Genomic DNA, 25,941 nt, shown 5'->3' on the forward strand with positions numbered 1-25,941 from the left:
AGAAAAAAAAACATATTTAAGGTAGTACTGATATTTATCCAGATCGATTCTAGATCTTGTCTCTCTGTAACCGTAGGTTACTTTTACATAGAAAAGTACAACGTGAGATGCGAACCTTAAATTGAAAATAGTATGTTGTAATGTCATGGGAAAAAGTATGACTTTGTACTGAAATGTAATAATGAACAAAATGATTCATGAGAACTTTTTGGTTCTTACCTAATCCAACAGCGGTTAATTAAGGTTAGTAGAGTAAGTAAAGTCTCACTAACACAAACACCGTTTACAATTAAGATCACGTAATCATTTAGGTGTTACACTAATATTAAAATATTATATTCACATATTTGTTATTGTTTTTCTGCAATAAATATACATTACTTCACTTCCTATAATTTCATATTTCAAAACAAAGAAAGAATGATCTGTAATCAAAGTATGACGAAGAGGAGTTTATAAGATAAGGGTTGGTATATGAATTAAGTCGTAATTATTTCATTGTCTCTTTTCTTTGTTTCTTACTATCCCTTTTTGTTGAATCTGGTTCATATAAGTTATGAAACATGGCGATTTAAACAATTTCATCTGGCCACTTTCGGTAATTTTAATACAAAAACAAAACTATTACTTCCAACAGTATTATAAAATATCACTTACAGCACACCTTCAATTATTAAGCTTTGTATATTAAAAATACATAAATCAGTCAACGAAACTATACTATATCCAAATTATTCTATTACAAAAGGGTACACGAGTTTAATTTTATCAATTACGGTTAAAGCTTTTCATGGTAATTCAATCTTAACTACAACGACAACATATTTTCTACTTTTACTTTGCGAGAGAAGGAATGGGAAGAAATTATTTACAAGTACAATTGCATCCTTTGCGACAAATGTTCTTGGCACTTAGGGAACTACAGCTTCAAATTTTACAGTACAACCAGCTCAATGAGATTGAATGAAACCACCTTCTTCATCAAAATCAAAGTCAATATCTTTCTTAAGCCAATTCAAATTGTTAAATGTTCTACTTGTAAATATTTATAACTCGCAACTTTCAGTACTCTCCTTTTATTGTATAGAAAATCTTTGTGAAAATATAGCTGTAGTTGCTCCACAAAAATCAATCAAATTATCATTCTCATCTGTTACTTTGATCTCAATTGGATCAATTGTTGTTTTAGGAAAAAAATAAAGGATAAGCACGTTGACGTGGCATTGTACTTAAACTCTACCATTCGTTTAAATGTTGCCTTAACTCTGTCTCTCTTTTAATATAATCACTATCTTCAACAAGCAGACCGTCAGCTACATTACATAAGTACCTATTTCCTATAGGTTTCTCCTTCTTTTCTAAAGTTTTTCCTAAATCAAAACCAATAACTGTTCCTATTTTCCCCATTGTAGAATCAGTATGGCCTGTTACTATTTCTTATTTTATCTCTTGTTAATGATATGGATTGAGATTTTAACTAATTCTTAAGAATCTTTAAGCATTATGATCCGTGCGGTAATTATACAGTTTTACCTCCATGGGCAAAGCAAACATTATGTGTCAGTTTAGAGTTAAATATGTACTACAAAATCTACCGATCCTACATTTAAATTATAATTTATGTTATCCAATTCATAGTAGAATCTCTTTTTTTAATATAGAAGTATGACCACTCAATCTAAACATTCTGCTCATTTCTTACGTAATAAACGAATAAGTTCAATTTACCTAAACATATTTTAAGAGTCAACGTAATAAAATTAGGAGAAGACGTCATACAAAACTACAATATAATAAAAAGAAGAAACAGAAGACACTACGATTTGTTGAGCATGTTTGTTACAGCTAAACATGTCTTACTAGTAATATTATTTGTATTAATAACTGGTGTTATTAATGTATAAAGATGACCATGAAAGTGCTGCCGCTTTTTGTGGAGGCATGTGTCCAATCGGCAATCACACCGTGAGTTGAACACGAATGGTGATAAGGCCAAGGTCAGTTGTTGGTGTGAGACTTTCCAACACATCATCTGGTTGTGCCAGTTCAGTTACACCGTGAACTGCGTACCGATGGGTCCTGGATGTTGACAGGTAATGAGAAGTGATTCCTGTACGAAAATCCACGGCACCGTCATTTGTTACGGATCCCATATACAGGTTCCAAAACAGCCGAAATCAGAAAAAGTTCGTAATATGTGTTTGGTGCACTGCTCCCGACATCGCGCATTTGGAATGCTACCAACTGGGCAAGGGCATCAATGCAACTATGTAGTGTCAGCAATTATGTCATGTTCAAGAGGAACTCAAAATTCTGGAGCGAGCACTTCTGAATCGTAGACGGGTCCTTCTGTTACAGGACAACGCTAAGATGCAAGTGATTACGATGTTCCGGAACACCATTGCATCAGGCATATCCCCGGACATTGCACCGTCCTATTTTACATGTGCAATTCCTTGGACAATCACCTTAGTAGACGCTAGTTCAAATCCCTAGTTGAGGTGTAAAATGCAATTTGTACTTCTCTTCGCTGCCTAACCAGTTCTGGCGCCATGGAACCTGTGACCTTCCTGAACGTTGGCAGAGGGTCGTCGATGATGATGGGTCTACCTCGGATTTTCCAGGTACGTCTTAGGTGACATATCCATGTTCAAAAGTAGTAGATGAATAAGCGACAGATCTTTCTTCGTTACCATATATTTACCCCTGTCAGTTTTTATTCAATTACAGCTATATATTTAGCTACAGAAGATATGTAATAACCAATGTATCATCTAAATTAAATATTAGCAAGAGGAATATTACCTTTAAATAACTGTGAATTGCATTTTCTCATTTAAAGTACAATTAGAAATCAATATAACATTAAATATAGATATGGATGAAGAACATACCGAAAATGTTACAAAAGTTAAAGAAAAACTCAAAACAATTGCCCTGTATTAAACCATTAAGCATTAGAAACCTGTTAATTGGAATTGGGAATATATTATCTAAGAAAATCAGTTAAAAAACAGAAATGGAGAGTTAGTAACTGATAATATGTGATGTTTTATTATAACTTCATCTGGTTAAAGTAATGATTTCCTTAGTTAATTTTTAATGCAGTTTCCTTCGTTAGTCAACAATTACTTTTACATATTAAACAGAATGAATGAGCGTAAATATCAACAACTACAGATTCGATTTAAAGAAGCAGAACTAAAATTTCAAGATGAAATAGGAACATTTTAATTCAGTAAAGATTGTACATACTATTCTTATTGATGAATGTAAAGCTGAGTTTATAGCTGCTGTTAACGATATCAACGTATTAAAAATAACGTTATGGATTATTTTAAAGAGAAACACGTAAGTATTTAGTTAATAATACATAAGGTAGCAAGAATTAAATATAATGATCAGTCTAATATACAGCCCTTTCGGAAACTGAACTGGTGGCGTGGTAAAGAATCTGACATGTTGTAATGCTAAGATTTATTACAACTTTGAGGAGACTTAAAGGATTCATTGGCAGGTACAATATTATAAGAATGGATTCAAAGAGAACATGAGGATATAAATCTATTAAACAAATCTTGTAAAGAACATGATATATTCTATACACATAATAAAGGTACGGCTTCTAGGCATATCAAAGCTAAAGAATTATAAAATAAAGCATGGGGAAAACTTTTTGCTAAGGATATGTAATTAATTACTAAAAATTACCACCTTTAGGAACTACATCAGAGATGAAATACAAAGTAAATTTATGTGTGTTGTTAAAGTTAGAACACGGTTCTACACAAATTTCTCTATAATAAGTGCGGAATGAATTCTATTAAAGAGCTGTGTTTTCTATTCCCCAAAACGAGGTAATTACTTTAAAACTTCATCGTGTATTAACAGAGAAGCAACTTAATGACAAAGCTTCTAAAAACAAGGAAAATAAACGGATGAATCTAGTTTTAAATGCAAGAAAAATAAAAAAAGCTTTAAAAATTCTCCGAAGGGATATATTAGTGCTATTATTTTGTTGATACTAGCTATTCTTGCAGCAGTTGGTACTTTAGTTCTGTTGAAAGAGCAAGAGCAGTTGTTGTGAATGCTGTAGATCAAGCGAAAAAGAATAAACAAGTATTAAAACAACAGAAAAGATATATACAGCAATAAAGGAAACACAAGTTGAACATTGGATGTAGAAAGTCAGAAAACTAGAACTATAACTAACTTCAACATAGACATGTTGCTAAAAGAGCTAAAAATTAAACATTTTATACTTGTGTTTTTGGGTGATGATTTTCCTTAAAAAAAGGTTTATAAAATGAGTACGATGTAAAGTTAGATAAATCTGAAAATATTGAAATGCATTAGATATGTTACTGAACATATAAATGTATTAAGTTTAATTATTATAAAGGTGTTTTACCAAACCATTAATATATTTTGGCATCAATAACTGTTTATAATGATAATCATAAGAAATACTTTCATTCTGTTATTTGTCGATAACTATGTGTTAAGGCTTTAAAATAATTAGGTGAATGTTGTTCTTTAAGTCATGTTATGCATATAATAATTTCCAATACAAATGTATGTTAAAGGGTTTTTATGCACAAGTACTATAAAAGTACAAAAGGTGGAATAGAATAACATTATATTCCAAATATTGTTAGACAAGTTTCATTGGAAATTAGTCACTTGTACTAAATAAGGAAATTTTGGTAATGCTATACACAGAAACGGTGCTCTTAAAAATATTAACATCCGCCAGATACAATTAGAACTGCCACAGATTAGACGGGCTAAGAAATATGATATTGATTCTTAGATGCATTCTATAAAATAATTCTTTCAAATGATGACGAAAAGTACTTTCAAATAAATTATGCAGAAAGAACGTACAAACCTATTATGTCCATTGAGAACTAAAAATGTTAAAGTTCCAAACTTTAGAATATTTAATATAGGCAATGTCTAGATTTTTCTCCATTACATTTATATTTTAATATATAGTCAATCAACCTGAAGAGGTCCAAAGATGGCGAAAATGGTTGCGCAATCATCTCCGAAAATTATAGAAATTGGAGTGTGATGAACCTTGTGTATGGGAAGTTCAATAACATCACACACGGTATCCCAGGTACAAGTGTTCCTTCTTTGTTCTTGATTGAGTGCCAATTTTTGCATTTGCAAACGCGTACGTAAACTACAGTTGCTGACGACATACGAGTCAGACGAACACCAAACAAAACCGAATGCTTAGAGGATAGAATGAGCTACACGGAGAATATAAACGTTTGCTTCTAAATAAATATGTAGGGATGTAAGCTATCACATGAAATCACTAGAGACAGTACAGAAATTTACACTTTTAAAGGGGCAGTATTTTGGAATTAAATAGCACAGAGTAGGGGATTGATAAGTTTCGTGCTGAACACTATTGCATGTTGAGTTTGCAGAAACACCAACATCTTTGATACTACAGGCAGCATAGATTTATGGGGGACGAAAGTTGACGTTTGTGATTTTGCTACCATGTTTGGGGCGTAATATCTCACGAGGACAAAGTGCTAAAACTGCTGCTTAAGCTACAAAGTAACTCTATATGTTAATAAACTATTCCAAAAAATCGTGACTGATATTACATGGATAAGAAAGTAAGGGCATGGTAAGAACGCGAGAAAGCGCGTGCGTGACTATTTCCATAACCCGGAAAAATTGAATGTTTTGATATGATCCATGCTAGATTTCAAAAACTACTCATTGTTCAGCAGTTAGGTCCGCTTTTGTTTGTGTTGAGTTAAGCAAAAGCTTGCGAGTGGCATTCTTTAAAACCGTTGTTTTCTTTAAACTCTTTTTGAATAAATGATCAAATAATTGAAATAGTTGTAATTTTAATGATATGTAGATTGACATAATAACATCTAAATGTTTAACACCTATATTTTCACCGTGACATAAATCATGGTCATAATCATTTGTATCACAACCATCATCATAATAATAACACACACAAATTAAATACGCGTTTAAGATATAATATTTGCTTGCGGCATAACATATTCAACTACAGTATAATTCTTGTTCATGTATTTATTCGCAACTTATCTCGATATGATTCGCATTTATTCATAAAGGGTTTAGAAGGAAGAACACTAAAATAGAAAATAGATATAACATTTGATGCAGTAGAAGGTTATATTACATGCTCAGTGAGAAATACATATAAGGTTGTAAGAAATTCATAAAGGAAAACTCAACTAAAATTTATTGACTCCTTTAAGTGTTTTTAAAAGATTAGCAATATTAACGAGAAAATTAACAAACTTAGCTATTTAGAAAATAATAATGTTCTTTTCGAATGATGTGTTTGATGTAGTAGAAATGTGATTGATCTGAAATTTTATAAGAAACTTTTCCATTAATAAGAAAAAAAAAACAAGATAGAGATTAGATATGTGCTGAGGATTATAACTACTATAAATCAATCTGTAGGGTATTCAACTTAAAAACCTTAAAAAATTATACTCAATTTTATCACAAAACAAACGTCTTTCAACTAGTAGATATTAGTGATAGTTTCAAGAATTCAGTACTTATAGTATATATTGAATTCAGCATGATATTTCACTAGGGATGAATTTTTCTGAGATGAAATGATAAAATTGACTAAACAAGATTAAAATTATTACCTATGATAAATTGCTTCCTGCAGAAAAGAGTATAACAAGAATTTCTCAATCTCCGAATAGATATGCAGTAGCAAAATAACAAGATTCTGGAAAATTATTATCCTAAAGAGAAGATATATAATGCACATGGTTGCAAACATATAATGGTGTTTTCTAAATCATCACATGTCTTATGTAGAATTTAAATGATATATGTCATTAGCGCAAATAAGATATTTTGGATGAATAGAATATTACAAACAGAAGATGATTCTGATATTGGATGTATACTGGAAGTTAGATTAGAATATCCAAAAGTACTTTATAATTGTCACTCAGATCTACCACCAGCTCTAGCAAATCATTAACAAACACATTACAATAAAGTGAATTATATATTATATTAGCAAACTCTTAAGTTTTGGGTATCACAAGGTGTTACATTGATAGGATACATTAGATGTTCGCATTTAAACAATCAGTGTGCTTAAAGAAATATGTAGATGTAAATACACAAATTCGATCACAAACTAAAAATGATGTTGAAATGATTTATAGAAAGTGGCAGATAATGCGGGTTTCGGAAAAGAGTGTAGAACATAAAAATGAGAGCAGATATGACTTCCACATAATAAAACTATAATGAGAAAAATACTTAAGAAACCTACATTTAAAGACAGAACTATTTTTAAAAAAATATAGTTGCTATTCGTATGTATAACACTAATATAACTACTAACAAGCTATACATGTTGGAATGCCAATTCTGGATATATTTAAACTTGCCTATATAATTTCTTTACAATGTTTTAAGGAACAAAGAGATAAAATCAAATTATAAATGAGCAATACTGATTCTTTTGTAGCGCATACTGAATCAGATAATATATATATGAGGATACGAAAGATATGTATAAGCATTTAGATATATCTGGTTACAAGAAAATAATGAATATTGGTTGAAACTAGATAACAAGAAACTAATTGCACAATTCAAAGATGAGCTTAAAATTCTTGTAATAGAGAAAGATATAGATCTTAAATCAAGAATGTATGCCGTTAAGCAAAGTGGCGATAGAGTTAATGAACAAGATGCAAAGAAATGGAAGATTAAATAAGAAAAGGAATAAAATCAAATGTTTGTTAACTAGAAATATTGTTCAAGGATTAAGAAGATTGTGTCTTTGAAGATTAGGAATTATACAAAATACATTAGGTAATAGGAAATAGAAACCATTGTGTATATTGAGTGGAAGAAGCGCTGCGGAAGATATGGATAATGAAACACTATAAGATTATTTGGTAATATTGTGTTTACTGCTATTGTAAACAATGTTACAATACTGTAATTTAATTCTCCATTCAAAATGGCCTGCACGTTAATCTTTCCTAAGGGCGGCTTATTCGGCCACGCAACTGACGAGCATGCTTTTTATCACAATACGTAATAGTACGCAGCAATAGAAAGAACAATTGACAGAAGGGAACCCTATCTGTGATTTAAATTAAATCATAAGCAATTGTCTATACTGACGCTCCATTAATACTAGTTTTGTTATGAATAATTGTATATCATTTTTAGTGTACACATATACTCATTAATAAGATATTATTATATAAGTTCTGCTGAATAGTTCCATTCCGCTTATAGGCTCTTAAATTCAAATAACTTACCCACAAGGTCCAGCACGCTACGTATGACTCTCTTGCGTAATCTTGTTTTATTAAGCACAAATGAAAATTTATAACTTACTGTCTCTCCAATCTTAGTTAATTCTGTTGATGTCGACCTTTAAAGATATATCAAGAAATTATAATGATTAAGGAGAGATAGAATTTTCAATTTTTAATGTAATACTTTTTCTTAAATATATGAGAATTATAAAATAATTATTTGCTAATATGATGCATTAATATTCGTTTCCATAGTGAGAATAATTTCAAGATCCAAAAAAACGTATAGGGGCTTTTGGCTAGCGAATCTAATACCGTTATATATATATATATATATATATATATATATATATATATATATATATATATAGATAGATAGATAGATAGATAGATAGTTGCATAGATAGCTATAGATATAATATTAATTACTTTATTGCTTTAGTGTTTTTTATAACTTGAAGCCAGTGCTAAGTATATTGCAACACGATGTCATCTATAAAAGTACCTAGACTAATAAATTTCTAATCCGGGGAACATTTCAACCGATCCAAAATTTTTCATTCAGTTGACGTCTCAACTAGCACACTCACCGGCCCAACTAAATGATTACGCACTTACGTGCACTGCTGACGAGACTAAGTTTCATTGTTTTTTTCTATTAAGAGTGTATGAGAGAAAAGGACATACACAGGGGAAGGGTTATTATCCTTTAAAGTACAAATTATTTGATTTCTATGCCAGAAAATATGCCAAATGTTGCTACAGATTTAAAAAGAAAAACAGTAACAGGAAGCTCTCCATAAGCACATGCAGATGTAACTGATGTAAGATGCTGCTAGAAACCTATTTTGAGAATCTGATTCAAATTTTCGCGGAACTCTTTTTGCGGTATGTGAAGAAAGTTAGATACCTATTTCAACGTCCATGAAAATTAGAAAAATGCCATCATCCATTAATTTTAATACAGGGTTCTGTTACAAAATAGGTAAGCACATGCAATTCAATGCAATGATTCTTTCTGCGTGAAGTTATGGTAAAAGTGCTCGTCGAAAGTAAATATTGTCTTTAGCACCTTGAAATGGAACTATGGTACATGAAAACCTGCTCTGAACCAAGCACATCTAAACAAGGAACGATACAGGCTTGACTGAAATTGATTCAAAATGAGGCTACAAACTTTCAAGCAAGATGTTATAGATGTAAAATGTACTCGATGCGATCTTTCCAATGTTATATAACATGTTTATCCCCGTATTTCTCTTCGGGGGGGAGGAGGGAGTTGGTAGTGAAATTGGTTGTCTATAATTAGAATCTGTTCGTATAACACAACTTTCATGTGCCCTACAAAAACATCGTTGAATTCCATGTTTCAAATTTGGCGTAATTGCATAAGAAAATGGATTCCCTGTTTATTGTAAAACATCACCTATCCCTACCTGCCCCTTTATGTTCTATAGGCGTTTATTCTATTAAAAAATATAATAATCACACATGCGTATTCTGTATATTTTTTTGTACCTTTCTATACCATGTTGGACCCTTTATATTGGATTTTAAACTTTCAAGATTGAATTCGTACTCCGCGATTAATAAAGCCTCAAATTCGCCGCTTTCAGTTCCAAAGTCGTGTTTTGTATTTTGTCTATTTTAATTCGCAATTTTGAATTTTACACTTTTCAGATCCGAATCATACATAGCAATGTCGAGTATTGCTATATACCAAATTTCAGATCCATACCTTGTTAGTTTGAAATTTATGTTTGCCAAGTTGCATACGCCACCTTGATTTGGAAATATTTGATGTCAGATTCCTATTCAGCTAATTTGTAAACCTACATATCCTACGCCTCAATAGAATTTCATTAGTGCTTCTTAATTTGTCCATTTTTCTAGTATTTCGCACCGTGGTGTGTTCGAATCTTCAGGTGGTCGCCACACCCGTACTGGCCCATTCAAACGTGATATTTTAAATCTGAGGTGTATTTGGTGTGACCTTCTTAACCATATATAGCATTTACTCATCTCCGCATACCATTTCACCTACTTTCTTTGTAAGTCTGTTAGTAACAATATGATTTCCAAAGTCATTAAATAATTGGAAAATCATCCGATTAGAAAACGCTTGCATTAATTGTGTCAAAAAATGTTCATAACCTCTAGTAAGCAATGTTTTTCAAGTACAAGAAAACCCTTTAAATGCGCATGTGTGTATATCTATTGTTGTTAGTTTTCCTTTTATGGTTTTTACAGGATTAACTGTTCGTTATTCTGTTCTGCAATAGGAAGTGCTATTTTAAGGTTCTTTTGTTCATTCTATTACTAACAATGAAGAAACATTGACGTGTTAGGGTATGTTAGGATTGTAATAATAACAGTTTTAGGAACACAATTTTACAAGGATCAATTTTCATTATTATTGATTCCAATGTGTTGCCTTAACATTTCAGGATATTCGCGTTGTTAGTTAAAGGAGTTGGAACATGAGTAGGGGTTTCAGTTAATGTTTTTTTGTTAATCAATCCTCAAGATGTTTGCAATTTTATGTTAATTCTGTAACCTTATCTTTCAACTAATTATATTATTAAGGTTTTACTTTATATTGGAGGAAAATATTATAACGGTATCGATCAGGGTTTAATTGTTTTTAACAGCTAAGGAGATATATAAAAGATTTAAGATTAGTACAAGGTTAGTTCAACGATCCTAAGATAATTTATTTTACATGTATATATTGATTCGTTTTTTTCTACTGTTAATTTTTGTTCTTTTGTATTTGTTTATCTAGATGGCTTTATAAAGCATAATATTGAACATATTATGAATAAAATAGATTTTCTAAGTATTCCATGAGTAGAATATCTTTTGTATTCCAAAAGGTAATGTAATTTGTTAAACTAAGGAGTTAAACATTAAATCTACAGAGGTTAACATGATGCACTTTGCCCTCAAAGATCGAAGATTGGCGCTTTTCTTGTGTATCCAAATGCCTTACTTGAAGACTACGTCCTAACGATATCATTAAGAAGTGAAATGTCTCTTTTCGCTTCAACTTATCAATAAAGGTAAAACATAATTAAAACATCAATTCGAAACTGAATGCAAATGTTTGTTTCTTATTTTGAGGTGAGTTGATAACAATAACTTTTGGATGCAAGCTGAAGCCGAATATTATAATAAGCTATTATGCCTTTCTTTTAATCTATTCACACCTTCCTCTTAAGCCTAGAAAATACTGAGGAAAAAGGAATAATCTGTATAAACGTAAGTAGGAATTGAATTTTATTACCGTATAAGTTACAATAGCTTTAATTTTTTTCAGAATGTATGAGAGTTAACCCATTTGTTATTAATAGTACAGAATTTTGAAAATCAGAAGTGTATGAAGTGTAGTGGAAACAAGAATTAACCCAATAACGTCCATAATCATGTTCCTATACGTAACTTTATGGTAAGTAGGAATTCAATTTTAAGTCTTCTTGCATTTATTGTCGTTCCTTTGAATAAAGTAAATCAATGGGCGATTCCTTCTACACTCGGAAATGACGCTCCCCTGGATAATACGTAGTAAAAATTAGAAACCACGTAGGACGTTTCATGAAGACCAATGTCTAGTGATAAATTTGCCAGTATAATGCCTGTGAGCCCTCCTACTGTGAACTGAAACGATAACTCAAGCTTTCATAGAATTAATCGGAAGTATGTTGCTTGTGCTTCATGTAATGTACCAATTCATATAGAAACTTTCTTCGCATAGACACGTAAAGAATAATAGCTGATACGGTTAAATATCTCCGTGTATCTATGTTTATCCCAACAGTATGTGGTAAACTCATACAATGAAATATAGGAATCCGACTCTTAGTATTACATAAATTATTCATAATAAAATAAAAGTTCGATTTTACCTCTATTTAGAGTGAAAATAGGGAAGTTATATAAATGTTGGAAAAAATAAAATATAGACTTCAGAATATCTAAAGAATCAAAATAAATTTGTGTACAAGTCATGATATACCGTCCGAAAGGATTAAAATAAAATGTATTGAGCTTTCAGTCCGTTAGGGTTATTGTAATGGCCCCGGCTCCAAAACGAACTGATAGCAGAAATAGAATGAATTAAAATTTACTGACAAAACGAATAACAATGGTAGACATATTCCTGGAGGTCGTGTATTAATTACGGTTGTAGCAAAGTTTACTGTAACTACAATCAAAGAAATACCAACTTGATGGAGAAAGAAGATATGTATACAAAGGCACAGGAAGAACATTGACATTAGAGTGACTGATATATACTGCTTACCCAATAACCGCTCCACTCTTAATTCTACCAGTTAACAGTAAAGTAAAAGATGGTGGGAGTAATTAAAATCTTAGATTATTTAAACGAGGGAATTCTAAATCAGGATGACCAAGTATTAGAGGTACTAATCAGTTTACAAAGTCAGCAATGATAATCGATATTACAATAAAGAAAATTATCATGAAAGAATGGAATGTAACTAGTATGTTGTAAACTTGACCCTCTCCAACCAAACGTCCAGGCCGATTTCGTTCAACTCCGATATGAAAGCTAAGAGATGGCGCTACTATTCCACACTACTTTTCGAAAGAAAGGTATTTGTACGAACATCTTATATGTGCCAATATTGGTAATGCCAAGTAAGGGAAGGTAGGAGTGATGATGTGTAGGATATATTGAAAAGAAGTGTTAGCGTTGGCAGGTTATAAGGATATTACAATCTGTTCATCATATGGCTTATATTACTTGTGGTATTCAAAAATGCAGATGGGTTGCAAGTAGATTAAAGAGTAGGGACACGTGGATTAAGTAGTACGCGCTTTGTAAGTTGATATAAATTATAATAACACAGTTCTGCAACCGAAAGGCTGTTTGTATAAGTTCAGCTGATTTTAACGCTTCTGGGTGCACCGAGGTCGAAAATGACACCCATTTCTTTATGGGACGTCAGGTTTTTGCACAATCGAAATGTAACATGGTCAAACAGATAGCCGGAAAAACCTAAATTGAAAATAGATCACGCGAAAATAAAAATGAACATGGGAGATTAAATGTACTTGTGCTTCCCGAAACATGAAAATACATGTATATTTGTCCGTAAGGCGATCACTGACACACATCGTAATCTGTCTGAAATGAGAGCACAAGATTACAAAGAAAAAACAAAAGCAATAAATTTGGTCAAATGGGATAAACACACGTTGATTCTGGACGTTGTTTACATTAAATATTTGATCTTACTGTGGTTAATCTGTTGCTGAAGGCAGTGTCTATAGTGTAAATTTTCTAGATTCCACAGTGTCATTTTGCTACGGCGTCGAGTCTGTGTGAAATCTAGGATAAACTATAGGGGCACGGACTAAACAAAGCCCTGCAGTGCAGAATCGGCTTGACAGGCCTGTCACCCATTTGTCTGTGCGGCGCAAAATAAGTGCATTGCCTTCAAGAAAGTGTAGAAATTCACTGGCTGACTATTGCTGGATGTTGTTGAGGGATCTTTTGTCAGCAACCTAGAAAAGCACAAGCTCCAAAAGAAATGTGACTTTAAAAAAGATTATTTCACAAGAAATCTGATGAGGGTGGTATTATTTTTTTGTCCTCACGTGTGTACGTGTTTCTGTACATTAATTTCTGTTAAGCTGTTAATGGTGTGTGTGAATCGCATTTTTTTGTTCATATTTTTGTTCAACAATGACTAGCAGTTTTTTCGCAACCCAGACGTTCCAGGACAAAACGTTTGTCATTCCTGGATTCAGCGCACCCCAACACATACAAATCAGTTAACTGCATAGAAAGAACTTAGCATTATTTTATTTTCGCAGGTCTGTGAAATTGATAATATGATAAGGGAACGTGCAAAGATTCGGGTAGAATGTATTTTAGAGGAGATTTCGTATGTTGTTCTTCGATATAAGAGGGATAAATTAATTAGAATAGTTTAAGGATCAATTCACGTACAAAACCGTGGTGAAAAGGTTAAGGAAATTAAAGCTCCTAAAAATAGTGTGACTGAAAATAATAAGGTTTTAGAATTTGTGAGCATTATAAAGAAAAAGATCAATATTCAAATTTGAATAACATTGTTTTGAAACTTCTACCTTGATCCTTAAAATTTTCATGCAGCAAATAAAATAAAGGTTTGAGTGTAAAATTGAGGCACTCGAGCAATCTCAATCTCCTAGCACCAAGATAGAATAATTATCCTATATGATGGAACAAACAACGCAAAATTAGAACAACAACTGGAGTGTAAATTCGAGAAATGTGAACAATCCCACAGTGCAAAATTAGAACAATTGTCAGTGAGCCCGAATAACAAGATTGATGATATGGAAACACGAATTGAAAATACTTAAACTAACATTTTAGCGTTACAGATTTAAGTTTTGGAGCTGAGGAAAAAGTTAGTGACCTGCAGTGAAAACAATATTGACCTTCCAACCAAAGAAGTTGCCACAGAGTCGCAACGTACAATAGATTATTACTGAATCACTTCCAGCTCTTTCTAGGCAATGATATGAAGAGGAAAGCCCGTCGGATAATACAGCAACGGAAGAAACGAACTCGAAATAGAGTGTCAGGAGGAAAACTGATACGTAATTCTACTGACGTAAAATTTAGAAAACTAATATCTGTAAAATCTAGTCATGTTAAATCCTTAAATACACCTGTACATTTTAGTGAAGTCAAATCATTAAAAAAAATTGTAGTCGTGTAGATGATATTCCGGCTAGTACTTCCATAGATAAGTTTGTAGATGAATGAGATCCATCGCTATTAATAGTCTACTTTTCTTAAGATTTTACCTCGTGTGTGATTGCTACCATGTTCAGTTTGGTTTAAAGAAATTCGGAATCGACTCCGCAACTATAAAGATTTTAAGAGCATTTTGTTAACTAATTTTGAGAACTATTTTATTAGCTAATAGCGCTGAGGAATAAAAGATTCAATCTCAGAATAGATAAGACTATCACGGACCTTGTAATCATCACATATAATAGACTAAAATTACTGAATCCATATCAGCCAGATTCAGAATTATCACACCCCTTAGAATTTTATTTCCGTATAAGTTACAATATATTTTAATTTCTTGACAATGTATGAAATTAACCATTTGTTACTAATAGTACAGAATTTTGAAAATTAGATGCCTATACAGTGTAGTGAAAATAAGAATGTACCAAATAACATCAATAATCAAGTATCTATATGTAACCTTAGGTAAGATAAGGTAATTCAAAGCAATTTTAGTAAGGTAATAGTGAGGAAAAAGGTAATTCCAGACTTACCGGTAATGTAAACGAGCATAAAACAAATGATAATTCAGTCTTTTATAAGTAATAGATACAATGAATACAATAAAGTTAACAGATTTCGTAGCAATTTAAATAGGATATGTGACAGAATTGTTTATAATTGGAGACAAAGAAGAAATGAAGTGAACTCTCCTCATAACTCTACCTAAGATAAAATGTGATTTAATTGATGCGTTGCACACGAATACTTAACCTAGCGTCTCCTCGTGGTGTCGGGCTGAAACAACGTCAGCAATCGAAGATCAATGAATGTCGTGAATTTATAGATGTAGAAACTAGTGACAATGATTTAAAATCTTATCTTGATTAGCATTTTACTCGGCATTGATAAGTTTAATTTCCTACGTAGTATTTCGTATATATATATATATATATATATATATATATATATATATATATATATATATTTGTACCCTTTGTGAAATGCGAAAAAGAAATGACCGCAAATTGTTAAAACATTTGTTACTCGACAAGTATTATCCAAAGCTAATTTAAATAACGTTGATTCTTCTGACTAATCCTTAATACAACATTTCTGTCCGATATACAATTTTAATTTGATATTAACTATTGTTTTTTCTTTGTTTAAATTATTATTCTGATTTATTCTGATTCTTATTTTGTTTAATGGCATATAATTGTGTTTCCAATTTTATGACAGCTGTAACCGAACAAAAGAACACTATTATATTGTATTTTAATTTCTAGTGGCTCTAACAACAATAACTATAACTTATCATGAAGAAAATAATCTGATTGTGGGCCTAATTAAATACCTGAATTGTCAAATTTTTAATTAGTTTTATTTTTGATTATTGTTTAAAATAAAATGATAATGGAATTTAATATAGTAATACGATAACGAATAAAATATAAAAAATATGAATAACATTGTAATTTAAGAAGTCTCATTGTTCGGGATTCATTCTACAACGATAACCTCTATTTCGTTGTTTATTGCATTTAATATGTTGGCAAAAGTGCTTAGATGTATGCAATTAGTATACAATAGATGAAAAAGAAGAAGAAGAAATTGATATATTGTCATGAATAACCTTATTTTGTAGATGCAATACATTCATTTGAAAGATAACAATGTTTGTTGGCTTTCTTGGTTATAGAAAATAATCCGGTTACTATGGCAACAGTTCCGTTACCAGACTTGTTTATCTATGCTTGTTAAAAATATGATGCAAGAGGAGAGTGATATGGGCAAGAGGGGTGAAAGTCATGAGCAACATGTTTTCACAAAAGTAATCTTTAGTTGAAATAAAACCAAGTATATCATCTCAATCTATACACCTTTCGTTCTTTCTTTCCAGACGTCCACACGGTTTCTTGCTAGCACGTGACCAGAGGCAGAATTTCCAAAATGGCGGGCAGCAATATTTCGTTAGGAAAGCGTGTTCTCATTGAATTACTTGGTAAAGACAATTAATTTGCTTCTGAAATTCACCGCAGACTGCAGCGTGTCTATGGAGATTTGTGCATGGCTGCCAGCAGTCTTAGGAGGTGGGTGAAACATTTTAAGGTTGGATATATGAGTATCGAAGATTAGCCTCACAGCGGGCGCCCTCGAAGTACCTGAATGGAACGCAAGACGGTAAGAGCTGATGAGCTGAAGAGGGAAAATAGGCGTATCACTGTGAATAATATCGCTTCAAAATTTGAGGTTGGACATAGTGCGGTGCAAGAAATTATTAACATCTTAGGATATCGGAAGGTTTGTGCAAGATTGGACCCCAATTTATGACCCGAGGGCCAGAAATGTCAGAGATTAATAATTGCCCAAACCTCTCTTGAGAGATTTCGACATGAATGTGATTGCATTTTGAAGAAAATTGAGACTGGAGACAAAAGATGGTAAGATCGTTATGAACCTTAAACAAAACCACAAATTGTGGAATGACGCCATTGAATACGCCACCGAAGAAGGAAGCGAAGATAGTGCAACTGGTAGGGTACGTTATGAGGAGAGTCTTCTGGGATGAGCAGAATATCTTTATCTTTGAGTTTCGTGAGCGTGAACAAATCATAAATTCTAACCTGCACTAGTGAATCTCCAGACAAGGAGACACTTTTGAAGCTCCTTCGTGCCTTGCGTGATAAAAGCCTGGAAGGAAGATCACCCTTCAACAGGATAATGCGCGTTTGCATACTGCAAGTGTTACTATGGAACAGATCAGGTGATTTGGGTGGGAAACACTTCCACATACTCCCTACAGAACTGACATTGCACTCCCCCACTACAATCTTTTCGATTTTGTGAAGGAACAGATGTGAAGGCAACGCTACGGAACACTGGGGGATATTTGGCAAGCAGTATTTTCAAACTTGTAGCACGATGGGGTAAATGTGTGCAATAAATTCGAGAGTATGTGGAAAAATGAAAGGAGGATATATTTGGTTTTACTTACAAATACTTTGGCTTCTTCTCCTGCTTGTTTATTTGAAACAAGCAAAGAAGACACTTTAGTAAATAGATTAAAGTCTGCTTGGTTTGTGTTCGTCAAAATTTGGTAACAATAATATAGAGGTTACTATGAACAAGATTTCTTTACCATGAATTCAATTTAAAAATAAGATTAGGATCTAGCAATTGTAAGCCTTGTTGTGGATACCATCATCGAGCAAAAGAGAGTACAAGCTTAAAAACAATGAACTTAAGAGTATGCACATGTATGAACTTAAGAGTATGTCATGCAGGTTGTGAACCTGATTGCCATTGGTGATAATAATATTTATTAATGATAGTAAGGATAAGGACCCGGGAGCTTAGAATGACATATAATTATACGTGTAGGGAAGAAATATAATGCTTCTTTATCTTATTAATCAATAACAAAATTTAGTTTGATCTGTTTTCAAGTTAACTTTTCAGTAAGAACTAGTCAATCTATCCTTTCCTTATTAAATATTTATTAATAAAGATATCGAAAAGTTGAGTAACAGCAGACATAATGTGAACAGAAACCTTAGTCACATTTCCATGTCTATTGAATACGAAGGAAAGAAACTGAAATGAGAACAACGATAACATAAATCTGGTCTCTTAGTGCAAAACATGAAGTAATTCTGTTAGTTTGGGAATGAAATAACAACTCATAATACAAGGATGAAAATTCCGAAAACTCAAACAAAGAATGTGCTCGAAGAAAGCAAAATAAACTAACTGGGAAGATAAGTGGAAGATAAAGTTCTTTAATTCATATAGTAAATATGAAATGTGGCGCCTAAAGTGTTAGATATGGACTGTATTTGAAGCAGAAAAGGTAGGAATAAAAATTTTAGAAATGTAGTGCTATAGAAGAACTCTGAAAATTAGGTGGGTCGATAAAGTATAATAAAATATTTTTCGATATGGTAGGAAGAAATTAATGTCAGTACACTAAGGAATATTTCGAAAAGAAGACATCCAAGCTTTCGACATATTATGGATCATAGAGGAAAATCAGTGTTATCTATGGAGAGAATGGTGAATGAAGAACTAGAGATTATCATGATAAAAAGATATGAATAGGATAATATATAATAGAAAGAATAAAATTAATATGTAAATTTAATGTAACTCAGGATATAGTAAATTGTGAACTACATCAAATCGAAATATCACTAAGCTGACATGACAAATACATATTGCATAAATGGAAGCATATCAGTATTCATGAAATTAAACTGAATGTAAGTTCAATTGTTATAATTTTACATATCATTGACGTCCATATTAACGTGTGAAGAAAATCTAGATTAATGATTTAGAAGAAACAGATAAGCATGTAACTCATTGTGTAATATGAAATATTTAAACTATTACTATGTATTAAGTAATATATATAAAAAGTGCTTTTTTGAATAAATGTTCCTTTTCATACCTATTGCAACATGAACATTTTGAAAATATATTATGTATATTATGGATGAGAATCATCAACTATTTTGTTTCTATTCACATTTATAATTAGGGATAAACTACGTTTATTAAAACTGTATGTAGTACAAGTACAATAAAAATGTTTGTACTAAGAAGAACAATTTTGTTGATATACCATGATACAAAGAACGCATTGGAAAAATTAGGCGTTCGTTCTAATCAACGTTATTTTAGCAAAGTCAATTCGGACAAAATCAAGACATTTCGGTTCAAGATACTTTTTGCCATTCAAGATAGATCATCTAGCCATAGGAATAAAGGCGCCTTATGGTATGCATATGGATACATCTGATCCAAAAGTATATTTTAAAATTTGTTTCCCGTTACCAAATTTCAAGGTGTTCTTGTTTCTGTAGGCCACTACGTTTCAATGACTGCAGATATTTTGTATATGTTAGTTCTGCTTTTAGCCTCCACCTAAAGTACCATTCTAGTTGTCGTCGGTAACAGTTCCCGTATAAAGTAGCGTAAAAACAATTTATATTCGTTCATGACACCTTTATAGTTAAGCATTAATATAAAAGAGCAAATATATTGGATCTGGTTTTGAAATGAAGAAACAAAGTATGTGCCGGACGTAGGATTAATATCATCCCAGGCTTCAGTCTAGTTTCTCATTATGTTGACCAGAACCTGTGCCCAGAACATAATAACAACCCTTTATAGAGTGCGAAACTCTTTACTAGTTGGGGCCGAACTCCTTAGTACAAACTTTCCAACCACTCGTTCAATATCCAAATGATATTTGAAAATTATAATAATGTACCTATCTTCTACACTCATATTTTCTGAAAAGGTTTCCTCATTTCATATGCCTTAACCAAATGTTCGTTCTAATGCTTTGTGACAATGTGTTTCTATTGAGATTACAGTACATTTTTAAACAAATACATTACCATCCTTTAAATTCCATACTCACTTTTAAAGCGAACCCTTCAGATTCTTCTAATTTCACTTGATGATAAACTTTTGCTCCAGTTTTTAACCACACGAAAAGAATTATTTACAATGTGAACTTGGTCGTGAACTACCTGTTCCGCAATATATGCGCTAGTTGTTTCACAATATTAACCCAGTGACACAACTCCGTCACCTCAATGGGAGATTGTGGTACTATTACTCAAGCATAGCATTGCAATTGTCCTCGTTTCTAGGTAATATATGAAGTAAATATTTTTGATATATCAGAAGTGCGTATGTTATCTTAGTGGTAAGTGTAATACCATGTTCACTCACTTAAAGCTATACTATATTGAGGGTACTCGACTTCGATGTGGGAAACTCAGGTTCGGTTTCCGGTAGGTGCTCGTGTATGTCGATTCACACGTTAAGACGAGTCTTCAAGTTCATACCGGCTTGGTACTGAAGAAGGCACTAAACTAAAATCAATGATCGTTAATTATGATTGAAAACTGAAGGTATGAAGATTAACATTTCTCGCTTTGCGTCAACAAAATAGTAAACATTATTAACTTTTTTCATCTGTGTCGATCGTTTTTGAGATTTCTCTTTCAAGCTAAAAATTTATTTATTAACACCTTAGAATGTGATACCTTATTACATTTTCATGTTTGTCTATAAATTATATTCTAGATCAATGCTTTTGTATTAAAATACAGGTAGTTTTAATGTGGATCAAATATAAAGAAACCTCATTTTACCTTCAAACCACTATTACTAAAATTATGAGCCGTATATTGCTTGTTAAATATTCATATAGTCAAAACCTTTCCAATGGGCTATATCTTTTATACTTCAAACTTTAAAAAATACTTTAAAAAATATTTTTAACTCACAGTACATACTTACGCATACATGTTATGTTCATAAAATGAAATACAAGACAAGGGACACTGACAAAACAGCCCAACTTCTTTTTCTTCGAAGGAGCTGACTGGATACAACTTGTCTGAAAAAAACACAGATCCATTAATAGTAGTTAAGGTATAGGTTTCTGGGATACCACCACTTCTTAAGTTTCTTCTTAACTTATATTTACAAACAATATTTAAACACATTTTATGAAAGAAAATATTGCGTTAAATTATCTAATATTAAATTAGATCGCTAAAATTATGAATGATTATAAGATTTTGGTTACATGTACTCTATATAAAATGTTATTTTTTATTTTCAATGGATATTTTATATACAATATGCTTCAAACTCTTCTATAATTATTTCTTTCACTTCGTCGTTTATACTATTGAATATTTTGTTGGTTATTTGTAATTGTTCTTATCTATTATATTGCTGATAATCATCCGTATCAATGTAGGTATTACAAAATCTTATATCTAGCTACAAATATTTCCTTTCAATAATTTTTTTCTTTTGTTTCTGTGTTAAAGGCAATGAAATATGATGTTTAGATATATTTGATATTTCTTCGATTTTTTTTAACATTCTTATGAACTTATTGGTTACATTTTTATTCTTATATATAACATAATTTGTTTCAGATTCATGGATAGTTCAGACGAAATTCCGTTCATATATTTTTTCGTACATACAACATTTTCTGGATAGCGCTCTTTAGAACTCATAACCTTCTATAATAAACATTCAAAATCAACAAAAATCAAAAATGCTAGTTTCATCTTATATTGAACTTAAACTTAACATATGCATTTTGTTATCGTATTTCAATTTTGCTGTTTCATTTGATTTGCTATACCGTTCGTGCTCATCTAATTTATTTTGTGAGTTAAATTATGAGAAACATATATCATTTAGTTTTTCCCGTGTTTTGCTTAGTTTAAAAACCACTAGTCTATTTAATCTTTGATCGAATAATAATGAGCTTAGCATCTTCTTCATTTACAAATATAATTAATTAGCACGCATTTCGTATTTAATTTGCATATGCTATAAAATAGAAAAATCTTCCTTATCAAATCTTTTAATTTTTCGATTGGTATAAAGGAAAATTAATATTATTCATTTTTGACTCTAAATTTAATAGTCGTTAGACGATATTTAGTGCTCGATTGAGGTAGAATTGTTATTGAAGTAGTTAATATTCTCTGTCTCTAAAAGTTCTTAGACAAAACAGCTTTAGTGAAAATAACGCTTTGAAATAAGAAATATATTATGAGAAACTTTTTCAGTTTCGGTAAATCTAACGATCTAGATCATGACAACTATTGTTAACTTCGTTTTTCTAGACCAATTCAATTGTGGTGTATATTCCTTATTTAATTTTCTTTTTCATTTAGTTACATTTGTTTAAGAAGAGTTCTTTTGTTTTTAACAGTCTTTGCATTTCTATTAATGCTGATATAAATTTAGGATATCCACGTGTCAGTTTCGTAAGATAATACATTAGAAAACAATGCATTTCCGTATGTGATATACAGAAAAACATTTTAAGTATATACATTTACGTTTTAAACATAACTGCATTTTGAGGATGGATATTTCTATAAAGTCCCTTAACACGAGACTCGTTTAGCTCCTTATGATCATTTTGATGTTTTATAATCCAAATACTTGTAGATTTTATATTCTAATATTTCTGTAACATCTTTTTATTTGAACAAATGATATGTATTAAAGCAAACTACTGAAAGTACTTCTTGACCATAATATCATTGACAATTGGCATTTTAATTGTTTTATGTAATAATTTCTTCATTTTAACTCCCTTTTTGTTAGGTTTATTGCATAAAAATTAAATATTTACCTAGAACGTAAATTTTGCAGATAACGTTAATAAAAATTCTCTGATTATATTTTCTTTACTTAAAGTTTTAAATCGACTATAACAAATTGGTCATGTTTCTTGTTTTTGTCTTGTGTCATTTTTGATAGTTTCTTTCTTAACATTTACTAATACGACTTATCTTTTATTTGAGTCTCGAACGATTAATTCCGGTTTCATTGCCTTACATTTTCTTATTTTATTTTTGACATACCTCAAGGTTCTTATGATTCGAAACATATCTTTTTAATAATATCTTCCATACATATCTACAAAAAAATAAACACATTAGATTACAACACTATATTATTTTATCTATAGAACCATTATGTGAATCATCATTCCCACCAATCAAACGCTCACACTTTGTCGTCTTTCTTTCCTAATACTTTTTCTAAAATGTAATGATGTTAATGCTTAATTTTAACAATTTTGGTTTTAAAAGCTTCCCTTTCCTTCTAAGATTATAACCTTAATTCAATTATTTGGTGATTTCTCAAGTACCAGCTCATTATAACAAATAATTGCCTTGACCATTTACCTGTGTATCCGTAGTCAATCGTTCGAATCACACGAAACTAACCACAAAGTACACATTTAGGCTTAAGCTTTTCTATTCTTTCTTGTACATTTTTTCGCACATTATTAGTTCGTTTTAATGTACACTCTACAAATTTTGTACCAATCCTTTTACCCACTAGATTATTGTAATATATTTACTATTTGTAAGAATTGATAATTTCTCTGAGTAGAATCTTTCTTCCTCTTCTTCTCTTTAACTGTTATCTTAAAACGTTCAATGGCGGAATATTTTTACATTTTAAGCTGAATAATAGTTATAGTATTTTCTCATTAATTCCTAAGGATTCTTTATATAATTATTTTTCTTGAAATGTTTGTAAATTACTTTTATCTAATTTTCAATATTTTTTTCTGAATTCGTGTTCAGCTTTAATACCAATTTTTAAGAGAAAGAGCAATACTGTATTTAGAAACACATCAATGAATACTAGCAATGTGTATCCTTTATTTCTTTCTAAAATTAAATGAGTTTCTAAACTTCTGCTATCAATTTCATATTCCATAGCCACAAATTGTCTATTACTATTTGCAGCAACGTTTAATGGTTGAATATTCTTTTGCGAAGGATTATGGATTTATTCAATCATTTCGCCATTCTTTCTCGATTTGATTTTTCTTTGAATATATTGTTTTCCGCCAGATGTATCGCATACATCTCTCTCTCTCTCTCTCTCTTTATATATATATATATATATATATATATATATATATATATACGTTTGCTTTAATTTTAATGCTGTTTTCATTTTAGTGGAGAACCTTCTGATAGTAAGAACCTGATAGTAAGAATCAACTACACTATTTCTTTAGTAGAAAAACATTGCTTCTTAAAAGTAAGATTGATAAATAATCTATGAATTTCTTCATGGTGTTCAGGATTGTTTTACATACTAATAGCTTATACATTAACAAACAAAAAAATTCATTTAAAATACTGAATATTCTAAGTAGAGTTTTTCACATATCTTAATAATTGTGTTATCAGCAAAATGTGTATCTTGCTTCGTTTTCTTATGTTGGTATTGCTTGTACTCTCATTCTTTCTGGTTGAATTCAAACTCTTTTAAATATAAGGACTGCGTAATTATTAGTTTTTAAATTTCTTATATATACTTATTCGTAAACGCACTAATCAAGCAGTTGAAATCCCATTATCATTTTCCTTTATATATGTGACCTTTCATGATTTTACAATAACTTCAAACTCGTTTCTATTATTTTCTAATTACGTATTAATATGAACGTTTATTTATTCAAGTATTATTGACATAGCATCTTGTCGTTAATACCGTTAGTTATTTCAACAATTCTTCCTTGTAGAAAACTAAACCATGATCCAGAATTTGATGTAAACTCTTTATATATTTGTGAATTAACGGTTCCACAACTTACTAATGTTTCGGTTATGTAATAGTTTTCTCTCCTACGTTTCTAATGTGTTTGTTTCTTAACACCATTACTTACATTATTGAATAGATTTAAATTCTCTTCAATTATGTTAAGATTTGGAACACACAGCCTTTCATGTCTCTTGCATTATCAAATATATTAATACTTATTATACATAAAATAAAACGTCGTTTTCAGTTAGTGGCCTGATTCTCTTATATACTACATTTATTTATTACGTTTAAGTGCAGTCATTTGCCTACAAAGAAGAAAAATTGTCTTCAATTACCTTACAACGACAATATGTAAAAAGCCTGACTTGCATCTTTAAATCATTGCATCGTTTCTAACTAAACCTGCCTTGTAGCCAAGGTTAGATTATTACATATTTCACGGTTAGAATTTTGCAAGGATATTTAATGTTATTTTTATATATGGACCTCTATCATTAGCAAATAGAAATTCCCAACTGTAGAGGAATTCATTGGTGGGTTGTGTATAAAATACGGAAAATTGAATTACGTTTAGTTTGTCTAATTTTAAAAGAGGTATCCAATTAATTGTTTAATTGTTTCAACTCAATTTATTCAATTAATTAATTGTTTATGAGAAAATGAAATTATCTTGTGGATCACATATGAATTATAAGTGACATGATATATGGA

This window comes from Thermobia domestica, chromosome 7 (genome assembly GCF_964235325.1).
Source record: "Thermobia domestica chromosome 7, izTheDome1.hap1.1, whole genome shotgun sequence".
Lineage (NCBI taxonomy): Eukaryota > Metazoa > Arthropoda > Insecta > Zygentoma > Lepismatidae > Thermobia > Thermobia domestica.